The sequence below is a fragment of the Vitis riparia genome, chromosome 8 (genome assembly GCF_004353265.1).
Source record: "Vitis riparia cultivar Riparia Gloire de Montpellier isolate 1030 chromosome 8, EGFV_Vit.rip_1.0, whole genome shotgun sequence".
NCBI classification, from domain to species: domain Eukaryota; kingdom Viridiplantae; phylum Streptophyta; class Magnoliopsida; order Vitales; family Vitaceae; genus Vitis; species Vitis riparia.
In genome coordinates, this window is record NC_048438.1 from 7,704,345 (window position 1) to 7,719,173 (window position 14,829).

Here is a 14,829-nt window from a genome sequence, read left to right on the forward strand (position 1 = left end):
ATTCCAAATTACTTTGTTTCCAAGTCTTGGATCTCATAAGGTGCATGCATCTTTCCCTATGGTTCTTTAGATCTAACACAACGGAAAATAATGGCTTTAAAAACCCTATTAAAATAAACATTTGGATATTTGAAACTTATACCTGCAATGTGAATGTTCCTAAATCAAATCCAAGCCAATAAATAAGAAGCCTACAATCTGCAAAGGTCTCATTCACTAAAAGTCTTTTGCCCGATGACTCTAACCTTGACCTTGGCACTCCAAATGGTGGACTTTAGAAGGGAGGAAGCTTTAACTCTCTCTTTGGAGATGGAAGACGACCAACATAAAACCTTAACCCCTAAGAGGATATTTATAAGGTTCCCTTACAAGATTAAGTAACTTAAGCTCGTACGGGTTTAGGTCACTTAATCTAGCCTAAAACAGGTCCTAATTGATTAATTAACCACAAAGGGTCATCTAATTAATCAATTAGCTCAATCTAAAGACCTTATTTACTATCCCCTATGCAACTTTGTGTAATTACCAATTCGCCTTTATGCACAAGAGTAAAACTAGAGTCAATCCAACCCTCATACACCGTGTCATCATAGGACATGAGCTCAAAGTAGGGATCACCAAGACTCATAGGAGTATTGGCTCCCTCATAATTCAATTCTGAAATTGATTCAATATTTCACCATAAGAAATCAATTGCACTCAAATATCATATGTAAATAACAATGAGATGAAGTTTAGGCCCTTGACCTACCATCTACTACATATAGACTCCCCATGAACTAGTATTCGTAATCTAACAAAGTAACGTTATCACCTATCAAGATTACCCCTCCAATCCTTGTGTTACAAATCCCACTTATCATGTGATTAGCTGACATACTCTAACTCCAAGGAGCATATGTCAAATTTTACTAAAGGAATTACTACAGCCACAAATTTCATGATCACATGTCTTTTTGATCACCAAGGAGACATATTGTCTCAAACCCATGAGATATTATGGTGTCTCTATTAAAAATACATGTTGTCACTAGCCTCCATCAACAATTACCTAATCCTTAGAGATATATGATCATTTTAGGATCTAACTCATAAGTCAAAGCCCTTTGTTGATTTTGGCATAGACTGAATATTCTCTCAAGGTTGAAAGTCCATGCACTATAGTAGCTTAGTGAATTATGACAATCGATAGCCTTATTTTATGATTCATTATAGGTCCTATCCAATGTGCATCACATATACTAGTACACTCAACATGTAAAACCCATCCCGATGGGCAAGACAAGACATTCATTAAATTAAGAGGTAGTACGTTACAATCTATGTTATATTGCCCAAATCCATGAACTAATTATGGACAACTTATCTCCATATAAGAAACCCATAACTTATATCCTCTATGCAACTTGTAATGCACTCAAGTCATGTACAATGTAGAATATATGAGCTAAATACTCAAATCAATGTCAATGCATAAAAGGGATAGTAAGGAGATAGTGAAGTTTGACTCTATTAAATCATGTCTTGTTTTTAGATGCTTAATCCTAACAATGTAGGCTTAAGCCAAAGCATATGGGTCAACCCTTAGCCTATTACTAAATTGAAAAGTGAAGTGTCGGCCTAAGTTATGCAATTAAGGCAAAGCTTGAGCTTGATAGGAAAAATCAATTTTAACATGTGCATAACTAGTACCCTTAAAAGTCTTCTAGTCTTGACCATTAGTGAGGATTATATCATGAATATTGATGATTATGAACATTCAAAATAGGAAAAGGCAATGATTGATACATTATAAATATGGATGGAGTCCATCCATTAAGGGTAAATGAAAAATTTTCAATGAACTTTCTTTAATCTTTATTCAATTACTAACTTAATTGTTACAATTGTTTCATTGGTACCACTAGTTGCCTTTATCGTAGGTTCAATTGTTATCCTAAGATTTCTTCATCAAGCTAAACTTGAATACTCATATGCAATATATAAAAAACATAAAATAAATAAATAAGAAAATAATTAAATAAAATATTTCTCATGGGCTTTAGGGATCTTGTCATAGATTTTAGTAATCTCAATTTAGAATACCAAATATTCAAATTTTACCAAAATACATTTGCAACAAAAAAAAAAGTTAGAAATTAGAAAAACAGTCCCAAAATAATCACCCTCATTGCCAAAAAATCATCACTTGCACTCGAGCACCCATAATTTTTGAAAAAGACATTGGATGTTACTTGGAGTGCTTTGCTCGAGTGCTTCAAGCGCTTGAGTATTGAGGCCACTTGAGCACTAATCTAAGTGCTTGAGCACCATTGCCTGCAATCACACATCGAGAGCTTCTCCTTTATCTTTTCTGACCAATTTTCCACCAAAAAAATCCACCTTTATAAACAGGTTTCTCCACCAAGGATGCTTCTAAACACTTAGATTGTGATCCTCCTTCTTTTGTGTTATGAAAATGGATAAAAACTCAATTTTTACAATAAGTAAAAATCCTATGCTTCGTTGAAACGAAGCTTACAATCCATTTATGAACAAAAATGATTTGTACATGCCAATATACAAATCCTATGCTCCCAAATGCATAGCATACAAACCAATCTAGATAAAGAAACAATTTTCATATCAATCATAAGAATAGATAAACATCCATAGATACATCATTTTTTACCATGGAATGTAAAAGAAAAACCCTAGAAAATAAATGTGAGCACACCCTAAAGCATATTTAACATGCAAAATCTTAACCTAAAACTTTGATACTAGTTGTTAGGAACTCTAGATTACTTTGTTATTTGGCTTTGGATCATATAGGGTACATTTTTTCTACCTTATTCTTCTCTAAAAATATCGTAGTGAAATATATGGTATAAAAAAAACCATAATAAGAAGTATATCTAGAGAATAAAGCAAACATAACTAGATCTAGATGTTTCCAGGTCAATTCCAAGTCAATGAAAATATGGAAAGCACAATAAAACTCGTCTACCTTGTGTTCTTACACTTTTCTCTCTTCTCAAGGGTCTAGACATGAGAAAATTATGGGTTTTCCTCTCTTGAGGAAGTCTGCAATTTTTCTTTGAAAGAAGATTGGAAAAAGGTTTGGAACCCTAAATCTTAAGGGGCTAGTTATAGGGTTTTCAATGGGCTTAAGTGACTTAAAGCCAAATTGGGTTTAGGTCATCAAATCCAACTCACTTAGGTCCTAATTAATTAATTAGCTTTATCAAGATCCAATTAATTAATTAGTTTAGTCCAAAAAGATAATTTATAAGATCTAGTACAACCTTTTGTTTTACCAAAATGCCTTTATGCACACTTATGAACTTGAAACCTAAAATCATGTAAACAAACATGCCACCATGAATTAAGACTTATAGGAAAATAATGACTCCCTAATAATTCAATTCTAAATTTTATTTAACATTTCATTAAAGAGAATCAATTGCACTCTATTATCCTACATGATTACAATGAGACAAAGTTCAGATTCGTGCCTTACTATTTATTACATGCAAATTCCTCATGATTGGTGTTTGTAATTTAACAAGGTAGTGCTATCAACTTATCAAGATTACTTATTGAATTCTTGAGTTTCAAATCCACCTATTATATTATCAATTGACATACTTTAGCTCTAAGAAGCATATATCAAAATTCCACTAAAGGAATTGTTATGATTATAGTTTTTCTAAGCACATGTCTTTTGGATCATTCAATGGGACACACTATCTCGATTTTATGAAATCCTTTATTAAGAATATATGTTGTTGTTAACTTCCATTTATATAGACTTAGACTTAATATCCTCTCAAGAATGAGAGTCCATATAGCAAAGTAGCTTGGTCAATCATAACAACTAATAGTCTTACATCATGATTCTATTAGAATAGGACCCTTAAAGCATGATATGATGTAATAAATTCTTAGATTTTATTATTTATTTAATAAATTTATAGTTCACTTTTATCTATCATATGCCCATGCATTATATCTTGTAAGCACTCTGGTCTACATCTTTTGCATTGTACATGACTTGGGTACATTATGAGTTGCACAAAAGATTCAAGTCATGGGTTCTTTGCAAATAGATGACTTGTTCATAGTCGGGTCATGGGTCTAAGTAACCCATTAGAGTTTATAGTGCACCATCTCCTAAGAGAGATGACTGGTCTTGGATATTGGGATGGATTTTCCATGGCGAGTGCACTAGTGTGTATGGTTACACACTGGACAGGACCTATGGTGAGTCATGACTTAAGACTATCAAATAGTCATGAATTCACAAAGTTTTTTATTGTATTATCTCTCAACCTTGAGAGAATATTGAGTTTGTGTTGAAGTTAGCAGTGGCTTTAATGTACGGGTGAGATCATAAGTTGATCATATATTCCTTATGGATTGAGTCGCTATTGATGGAAGCTAGTAGCAATAAATATTCTCAATAGAGACACCATGATATCTCTTGGGATTGAGACGGTGTATCCCCCTAGGTGATCTTAAAGATGTGTATTCATGGAAACTATGATCATAATAGTTCCTTAAGTGGAACTTGACATAAGCTTTTTGAGAGTTTAGACATGTCAATTGAACACACAATAGGAGAATCTGTAACTCAATGATAGTAGATGTAGTCTTGAAAGGCTAATAAATTTCACCTTGTTAGACTACGGATACCAGTTCATAGGGAGACTAAACACAATGAATAGCAGCAGGTCATGAACCCAAACACTTGGTGTCTTGTTGTTATCTATATAAGATATTGGAGTTAAGTTGATTCTTTGTAGTGAGATGTTGAATCAACTTCATAATTGGATTATGAGGGAGCCAGTATTCCTATGGGTTCTAGTGGTCCCTACTCTGAGTTCATATACCTTGTTGGCATGGGTTATGAGTGTCGAATTGGCTCTAGGTTCACTTTTGTGCATATGGACATTTTGGCAATTACACAAAATTTCACAGGAGTAAGTGAACAAGGTTTATAGATTGGGCTAATTAATAAATTAGTAGGCCTTATTGGGTTAATTAATTAATTATGACTCGTTTTGGGCTAGATTAAGTGACTCAAGCCCTTAGTGGGCTCAAGTCACTTAAGCCTAGTAAGAAACCCTATAAATACCCCTTTAAGGGTTAGGCTTCTCATAACTTTTTCTAGAGAGTCGTCTTCCATCTCCAAATAAAGAGAGAGTCATAGCCTCCACTTCTCATTCCCTCCTTCCACCGGAAGTGTGTCAAGATCAAGGTTTGAGTCATTGAGTGGAAGACTTCGGGTCTATAAAACTTCTATAATTTCGATCTTCATTTTCACCACATGGATTTGATTCATGAACATTTGAATATGAGGTATGACTTTCGTTAGCACTTTCTAAATCCCTTTAAAGTTTAAAAATACTATTTTTTTTCCGTTGTGCTTAGGATTTAGAAAAACCTAGAATAGTTATACATGTTTCTAACCTGATCTTGGCTTGGGAAACAAATAAATCCTATATTTTTCCATTAGATTCACCATAAGCCTTATTCAATGTGTGCCTGCATACACTAATGCACTCATCATGGGAAACTCATTCCAACAACTAAAATAGGTCATCCCTCCAATTAGGTGCACTACAATCTCAACTAAATTGCCCAAATTCATGAACTGGCTATGAATAACTAATCATCTTACAAGGAACCCATGACTTATGTCCTCTATGCAACTTCTAATGCACCTAAGTCATGTACAAGAGAAATGAAATGAACGTATATGCTCAAATAACCAATTAATTCAAATAAGATATTAAAGGGAAACATAAACATAAATAAATAAATTTATTAATGAATTTAAAACTGATACATCATGTTATGCTTTCTAGGGCTCTATCCCAACACCTTCATCACAAGTTCTAGTATATAAAGGCTATAATACATACCTAAGATTTTGTTCATTGTTTTCTTTCAATTAACAACAACTAGATAACACTTCAAATACAAAGATTCACACCAAACATAACCAATAAAATATCTTTAAGTTTCACATAATTTTTCAAGTGTCCATCTCCTTCACACTTTCCTTTTTGTTTGAAAAATCAATTTTTGAAAAGAATGAGTTACAACTTAGTAAAGAAGAGTTTATTTATAGTAAAAATATTAAAAAACGCCATTTCAATACGATGCAATATAATACACCAAAATTCCTTCAAAAGCATGTATTACTACCCAAAATATATATATGCATATTTATAATAGTTAATTTTTCAGCTTACAATATACCTTTCATGAGGCTTTCAAATACCTTTCTTGGACTCATTAGTTGTTTATAACCATAAAAACCTATATTTTAGGGACTCTCAACTAAGAAGATACATCTACATCCCTTATTATATCCACACATGGATCTTCCCTAGGATATTTAGGGTCTTTCTCCCTAGGGTACTTTACCATTCTTCCTTTAAGGACTCTTATCCAGGGATGATTTCCCCCTATCACTTCATTAGGTCACCCGTTATGGTGCCTTAAATATGAATTTATAGTATCTTCAACACTCTCTATTATGCTCATACACATTAAGTTAGTTTTCAAACAAAATAGAGTATATTTCAATCAAGAGTGACTCAATCATGAACAACCAATTCAACATTTTAGTTAAGATCAATTCCATTACATATGACTAAAATTTTGTTGAAAACAAATAATTTAGTATAACATAATTTTCTTAGCCTAAACAAAGTTGAAAGTTTCCATTTAAATATTGATTTAAGTATAAGGAAATGTAATTGACTCACATTTGAATTGCAACTTCGCACCATGAGTTAAACAATTGGTTTTCCTAAAATATTTCTAGTTTTTCCAAGTCTACTCTATTTTTATAAACTTACAAAACAACAACAACAAAGTAAGCAGTTGGTTAACCTTATTAAGTTGATGTTAGGTATCTAATTTTGAAGCACTCTAAGTGTCTTCCTAATAATTGGGTTATAACACTTATTTTAACCATTTTTTTAATTGAATCCTATAGAGGCAAATGGCTTTTACAATAACTAATTGGAGAAAGTTGCCTAGATTCTTAGCCATACAAAACCAATCAAGCAACTAGCTAAGCTATCAACTTAAGTGCTACTAATGTTGCAAAGAAATTCCACTATTGTTAACCACTTTTTAGCTACTTCACAACTAGTTTAATATGTTATTTACCTAACTAATCACTTCCTTAGTTAAATAACTAATTAAACCAATAATTGAGGCATTAATCCTTACTAAAAACTAAACAAACTAATATTAAGCTTTTAATAATCTTTGGGTCATTACAAATTGTATGTGGCGTATATCAATTGATTAAATAGATCATTGAGTTGATAGAATTTGGAATAAGATATTTGCCCCATGCATCAATTATTAGATGAAGACCCTATACAAAAGCCAAGTTCATCTAAATCTTTCAATAAACGAAATTGTCTATGAATAGATTTTCCAAGTGAAGTGGGTTTAATATAGGCATTGCATTAAGATCTCGAAAGGGCAAGGAAATTGAACTAGCACTAAATCTTAGGATCCTAGCCTCAAAAAATGAGGCAAAATATAAGTATATCATTATTAGGTAATGATTAGTTAAAAACATTGGTGCACGATTGTTGAAAGTCAACAATGACTCATAACTAGTCAACCAAATTCAATGAGCGTATGAAGTTAGGGATAAATGGACAGCAAAATACTTTGACAAAGTCTTTTTTAGAAAATTTCAAAAGTGCTAACATTCAACAAATCCCATGAGAAAGCAACAAGCAAGTTACTGTTTCGGCAAACTTGGTATTATTATCCAATTAACATACTAAGGAATCAAAACTTGTCAGTCCACTATTTGGAGGAATCTATGCTTAGTCAACTATAGAAATAGGTTAGTGAAATTGACAATTCTAATCCATCTCGAGTGGGTTCTATATGGGACTACCTATTACATGATACCATCCCATAAGATTCCAAAGATGCTTAGAAGCCATGAATAAAAATGATTTAATACTCTACAATCAATAGATAGTCATAACGTCAATCTTTCGAGCCTTACTTAAAATGTCCAATGGCATATTATGGTTTAAGAACTCAATATATGGTGGTTAAAGTATAGAAGGGACAATGTGTGAACTACTTAGGCAAAACTAGGTTTAACACATGCTTAACTGACACTCTCAAAATCATCTTATCATGACCATTACTCTAATTCATTAAGGCTAATTATTTTGAACATCACGAATCAGAAGAGGCAATAATTATACACCATGAATTGCGAAGGAATTCATCTACAAAGAATAAGTGACACAAAGTTTAATGTAGCTTCATTTTTTATTCAATCGGAAGTAGTCTAGTGCCACCATCTATTATCTTTATTACAAATTTTGTTGACATTCTAAAATTTCTTCATCAATCCAACACATGATGCATGCCACACCACATGCCACGAGTCACAACTGATGCCATGACTCGTGCAAATGTACCACTCCTTCATGGAATGAATGCCCTTCTCACGTACTCATATTGGTCCATTTTCGTCCAAAAGTCCTCAACCAATCATGTCTCCTTGAAAAATGTGTCAACCGTTAAAGTATGGCCTATGGATCCATTAGACCTTTGAAATTTGAAACTAGAGGTGCCAAAAAAGTTACCATATGGATAGCCGACTTGTAGTGACCTGCAAGCAAGCATATGCAATCAAGTTGAATTATGACAAAAACTTATTGAAGTGATATAACACCTACTATTTTTCTTTATTATTTTTTTATTACATGTTTGCTAATATGACAAACAATTATTAAATGGCGTTGTTAAATACACCCACCAAAAATATTTTTAATTACACGTCTTTTTTATTTCTCAATTAAAAAATGAAATGTAAGAGGAAATACAATAAATTTTCTTTCCTTCCCTTCTCTTTCCATTCATCTTTTTCTTCAAATTTTCAAATTTTTCTTAAAAAAAAAAAAAGAAAAAGAAAAAACAATGAGAGATGGATTGACAATTGCCTTGCAACCAATCCCTACCATTTGGTCACAATCAATGTATGATTTGTTTAATTATTATTCAATTGATGATAAACGTTTCTAGTCTTTCACCCCCTAAAGCAAGCACTAGCTAGGGGCAATCTTGCAGCAAAATTCAGAGTAGGAATGGGCGAACCTAGCCATTCCAATCACCAAGACAAAAAGCAATCACTTTTTGTGGCACATGGTCTGCTTTTCTACTTTGATGCATGGGTTTCATTCACCAGGCAAAATCAATCAATCAATATGTACATTACGGGAAAGAATCTCCATCCTAAAAATGTATTCAATTTTTGTGCCCAATCATCCTCCTTTTTTCATAAAGGATGTCATGATATTTCATGCAAACATCTCAAATTGTATGTTAGTAAATAAAAGGGGAAAAAAAACATCTATAAATAATACATTCTTATACTTCAAAAATATTTTAAATGAAATAAAACTTTAAAATGTCAATTTAGCATATATATATATATATATATATAGAATTTTAAATTTGAGTTCTATAAATATGAAACCCATGAATAAAAGTATCAAAAATAAATGAACCTTTCAATAAAAATCTTCAACCACTTGAGAATTAATTTGAGGGGGATGAGGGTCTATTTTTAATGATTTATTTTTGTCCCAAAGAATGTGCTAACGCTGAGGTGTAACTTGTAAGGTGAGGGAGCAGCATGAGAGCATGGAATGTTGGCTAGGGCTTAGGACATATGTAGGACTCAGGACATAGGGGGGGTGGTTTCACCTCTTGGGTCAGAAAAATAATGAGATGTTTGGGACCATTCTGCAGGATTAAGTAGGCCATATGCATGTGAAGCTTTTTGGCGGATGGTCTCTCTTTCTTTGTGCTTTATTTTACTTTTTTTCCAAAGTTTGAACGTGGGTCTTATGTTTGGAATTTGTACTTTTAGAAAGGAGATGTAGTCCCACATGCTATTCTTCCTGCCACCTCATCCTGTCGCTGCTATCCCCATCTGTTCCGATATGACTGCTTCTTTCTTCGCCCACGTGAAAGGGAAACGTAGAGAGATGATAAAAAGAAATTTGAAAAAAACAAAAAAAAAAGTTTTTGTGTACTTATATTTAAAATATGTGCAAAAATGTAAAATAAAAATTCATCTTTTCATATTTTAAATTATATTATATGATTTTAAAATATAAAAGTTTATTTGGTGATATAATTTAAAAACAATTTTTTATTTTTAAAAATAAAAAATTATCTTTAAAAATTTCTAACACTATTTGAATTTATCTTTCCATATTTTAAATTGTATTATATAATTTTAAAATAAAAGAGTTTATTTCATCATGTGGTTTTAAAATAGTTTTTTATTTTTAAAAACATAAAACTGTTTTTAAAATTTTCTAACACTTGGTTGTTTTTTGGAAACAATTTTTAAAAACAAAGTGAAATAAAAAACAATTTTTAAAAAACAAGCAAAAGTTGTTTTCACCAATTTTTAAAAACAAAGGAAAAAATGGGTTTGTTTGGTCATGTTTTCTTAAATTTGGTTTTAAAAATAAAAATAGTTTTTAAAAATAAATTTCAGAAAACATGATCAAACAAATCCTCATTTTTTTTTTTTATATATATTTTTAAGTTAAAGGTAATATTCTAATCCTACTTTTAATTTGAACGGATACTAACTTTGATACAAGAATATATGAAATTTGAATTATTTTTCGAGTCTCTTTTTATTATACTTTTTAAACTTTTGCATCAAAAGTCAATAAATAGTTTCATTTAGAAAAATGTTAAAGTAAAAAAATAATCATATTTCATAATTTTTGTCTAGAAAACTGTATAGATATCATATATCATTCATTTTAAACCCTTAAATTTGTATGCGATAGAGACACATCCTCATAGTAGTTCATAAAGTTATATTTCATAATTTTTGTCTAAAAAATGTTTGTATACCATCTAGTTGAGATACTATATATAAGCTTTGTTTATTATTTTCTCTTATTTTTTTGCCACTTTCATAAATTGAGCATTAAAAATTAGTCAAGCAAATTAAGGATAAATTCTTTAAAATAACCTTCAAATGTGAATGACATCATCACACTCTTTCAACAAGCCTTACTTGCTTCCACTATTATAAATGATAGTGGTGCCACTAATTAATCATCTTTTTGGACTTTTGCTACAATTTCCAAATAAATTATCCAATGATGTCATAGGAATTCCTTTCAAGATAGAGACCTTGTAATTCAATGGAATCATGCTCCATTGATGTAAGATATTTTGATAGCTATGGAACGAATAATGGGTGATGTTAAAACAAACCAAGTAGATAAAGGGCAATTTTGAAAACCTAGAAAAATATAGTTTGATGGGAAGTAATTTTGAAAATCGTTATGAAAAATGGTTTTTAATAATAGTGTTTTAAAACTGTTTTATAATGTTTTATAAAATAAAAATTTGTTTGAAAATTTAAAATTTTTTAATATATTTTTTATATTTTTAAAATATTTTTTATGTGTTATATTTTATTTTTAATCTTTGTATTTGTATAATTATTTCTTAAAACAATCTTTAATATAAAATAGTTCTTGAAAAACAAATTAAAACAGTTAGAAAAACTATTTAAAAACACTATATTTTCTTAATAGAAAACTATTTTTGTTTTCTCGTTACCATAACGTGTCTTCCTTTTTTTTAATAAAAAAATAGTTATCAAACAAGACATAATAATTTTAAAAAATATTAAAATACAACCATTCAAAAAGTATTTTTAAATACGAGAAAATTGAGAACAACCTAAATAAAAGTCATCTTTCAACGAGTTCTCTCTTTAGAAGACACCTTAAAAAGTGCTAGATCCAAAAATAGTTTTAAACCTATGCTACTTTAATAAATATTTAAAAAAGAAAAAGGCATATTTGTCAAAATCCCTAGATAAAGGAGTTGTGTGGGTCTGTTTTATTATAACATACATTACATGTGCGTGGCCGCCTTATGAGAAAAAAATTGCAGAGTCCTATCACCAAACCCCCCCTTTTTCCACTGTCTCCACATTGTCTCTTCTCCCATCCACAAAAATGCAGTGGGGGAATCATTGACACACAGCCAACCAGTTCCAAAAATAATTTTATCCTTTGTATGTGGAGATGTGAACGAAGTTATATACACTTCAAATACGATAATAAAATTTCAAAGATTATCCGAGCCTATCTACCAATGCACTATACGACCCACCAACTTGACAAAGCATTTTAGTCTAATCCAGGGAACGCTTAGTGTTTGTACATGAACAATCCTCACGTCCAAATGCCCCCACATGATCTGTTCGGCCCCAAACTTCTCCCATGTCTATCACTCTCTGCCTCACCTAACCGTGGAAATGTATGCAAGACGAATTGGAATCAAATTTCCGCTCAGTGCCAACTATGCCCAAAATTGTAAAATGGGCTGTGGAAAATCAAATTTGGAAACTGCCTAGCTGGGACACACAAAGATTACAAAACGAGCTTGATAATTATTGAAGCAGAAATGGGAATTTGGGCTAGTCTTTTGGCATATGAAAGCATTGCCTCATCTCATTACGTCTTTTCATGACACTCCATTTTCTTCCTTGTGGTGCGAAAGCGTTTTTTCTTTTTTCTTTTTTCTTTTTTTTCTTTTTTTTTTTTAAATTCTGTAACAATAGTTGAATACTTTTATACTAAAATAATATTTATATCAGTAAAAAAAAAACGTGTAAAACAATAAATATTTTTTAAAAATAGAAGTATGAAAATATGGGTTCCATTCGGCGCAAAGGAGAGAGTGAGGTACGCGCATGTGAACAAGTTTTACAAGTAACTTTGTGCCGTACGCACATTATAGGAGAAAAAAATTGTTAGTGGTTTTGACCAATTGAAATGGCAACAAAATGATGAGACAACGTGAAACACAGGCGTTGCTTTCCAGAATGTGGCGCAGTCTTAACAATAAGGTAATGAAATGGGAATCAGACTTTCAGAGAGTAGATTGTAATTTTTATATAGAAAAAAGAGAAAGGGAGCCTGGTGTCTAATGGATTTGGTCCAGCCGACCTAAAGGGGATGGTGGGCTTGTGTTCATACATAGAGCTTCAAATTATTGTGCAATGTCAAGTCGACATGCCATGATAAAAACATGGCAATCATACCTAGAATTCGCATTTTAGCCCACACCGACATGTACAAGTGAACAAACAATTGGGCCACTCAGATTTTGGGGGTCAGTAGCATTCCACATATTACCATAAATCCGAAAAGTTTACGTAGCGTGCTTAAAAAAAATTTGGCTCTCTTTTCAGGTCCCTACAAAGTCGTTTAGCGCATTAGCTATAACAGAGATGGGTTTTCAAATGAGGAGGAAAACAGCCATACCAAATCGACTAAGAAACAAGGAAGTGGGTCTTGGAGGGTATTAAAAATAGATAGAGATGGAGATGCACCATCAAGAACCGGACAAGCGTTGAAGCATGATTATTTAAAGTGTTAGTAATGGTCTATGAGTGGAATGGGACAAAGAGATGACAGAGAATTTATTTGGGAGTCTTTTTTGGCATGACAGGGATGTGCGCCTAACACAGACACAAGCGAATGCCATGCCGACAAAGATTCCAACGGGAAATGGACCATTGCAAGAAAGAAAGACAACTAATCATGGGTTTGCGCAAGTGACCAAAAGATACATGAAGGGTTTTGCCTATTGGATGGAATTACTTGGGATTTTAAAAGAGACGTATATGTAACAGAAAAGAAAGAAGAAAAAGGCGAGCATGTGCAGTAGAAGTTGAGAGAAAAACAGCGAGAGACGGAGGCGTATACTCACATGTCACAAGTTGATGTAGGGTAGTGTTGTAATGCTCTAAAACTGGCCACCAGTGGGAACAAGCAACTCAGATGTATCCTTCGCCCACTGATCTGACGACCACACCTATATCTCATGGCCACAACTAGCAGATAATGATGGGCATGGACAAGAAATAAAAGGTTCCACGGACCTCATCAACTCTGGACCATCCAGCATTACCACTCCTTTTTTTACTCTCGAGGAGATGGGTAAGGAGACGTCAGTCAGCCTTTCTCTTGTAATCTCCCTGGTCCCCAATCCCTGTGAGGAGTAGGACTTGGAGAGGGGAAGGCTGAATTTTTTCATACTGTAATCAGCCTACAACTTGGAAAATTTTCACTAGAACTACATGGGCATGCATGTAACAGAAACTGGAAAATTTTACAGAAACCATGTATGTTGAAAGTAGCATAAACCTAACATAGAACAGTAAGAACTTATCAGAAATAGAAAGCTGAAAGTAACATTTGAATAAAGTAGAAGTTGGAGTAAACATAATTAGATGACCTGAAAGTAACAGAAACTTGGCTTGTCATCGCAAGCAATTTGTAAAACTTTTGAAATATGTTTCTTCTACGATTCTTTCCAACAAGCATTCACCATTCTGTCTAAACTCCCAGCTTACATGCACACGCATACTAGTTCAAACCTGACAGCCCTAAATGAACCAAACAAAAGCAGGACCTAGCAAAGTTGAGTCAATCTTAAGCTTGGCTGGAGCTCAAACTTGAATAAAACCTGCCAAATTTGAGATATAAGTACAGTTTAATAGCCAAGTACTTGTACTTTGGTTCATTTAAATACCCTGTATAATGACTTGGCATCGAATACATGCTGCAGTTGCTCTGCACCATCAGGTATTACTTGAAAAGATGCTACTACTATTACCGCAATCCTACAAGAGGCCAGACAAGTGGGAACTTAGGAAGACTAAGGTGGTGTTTGTTTTTTTACTTAATTCTAAATAGAACCTTAATGCTTAATAGTGTT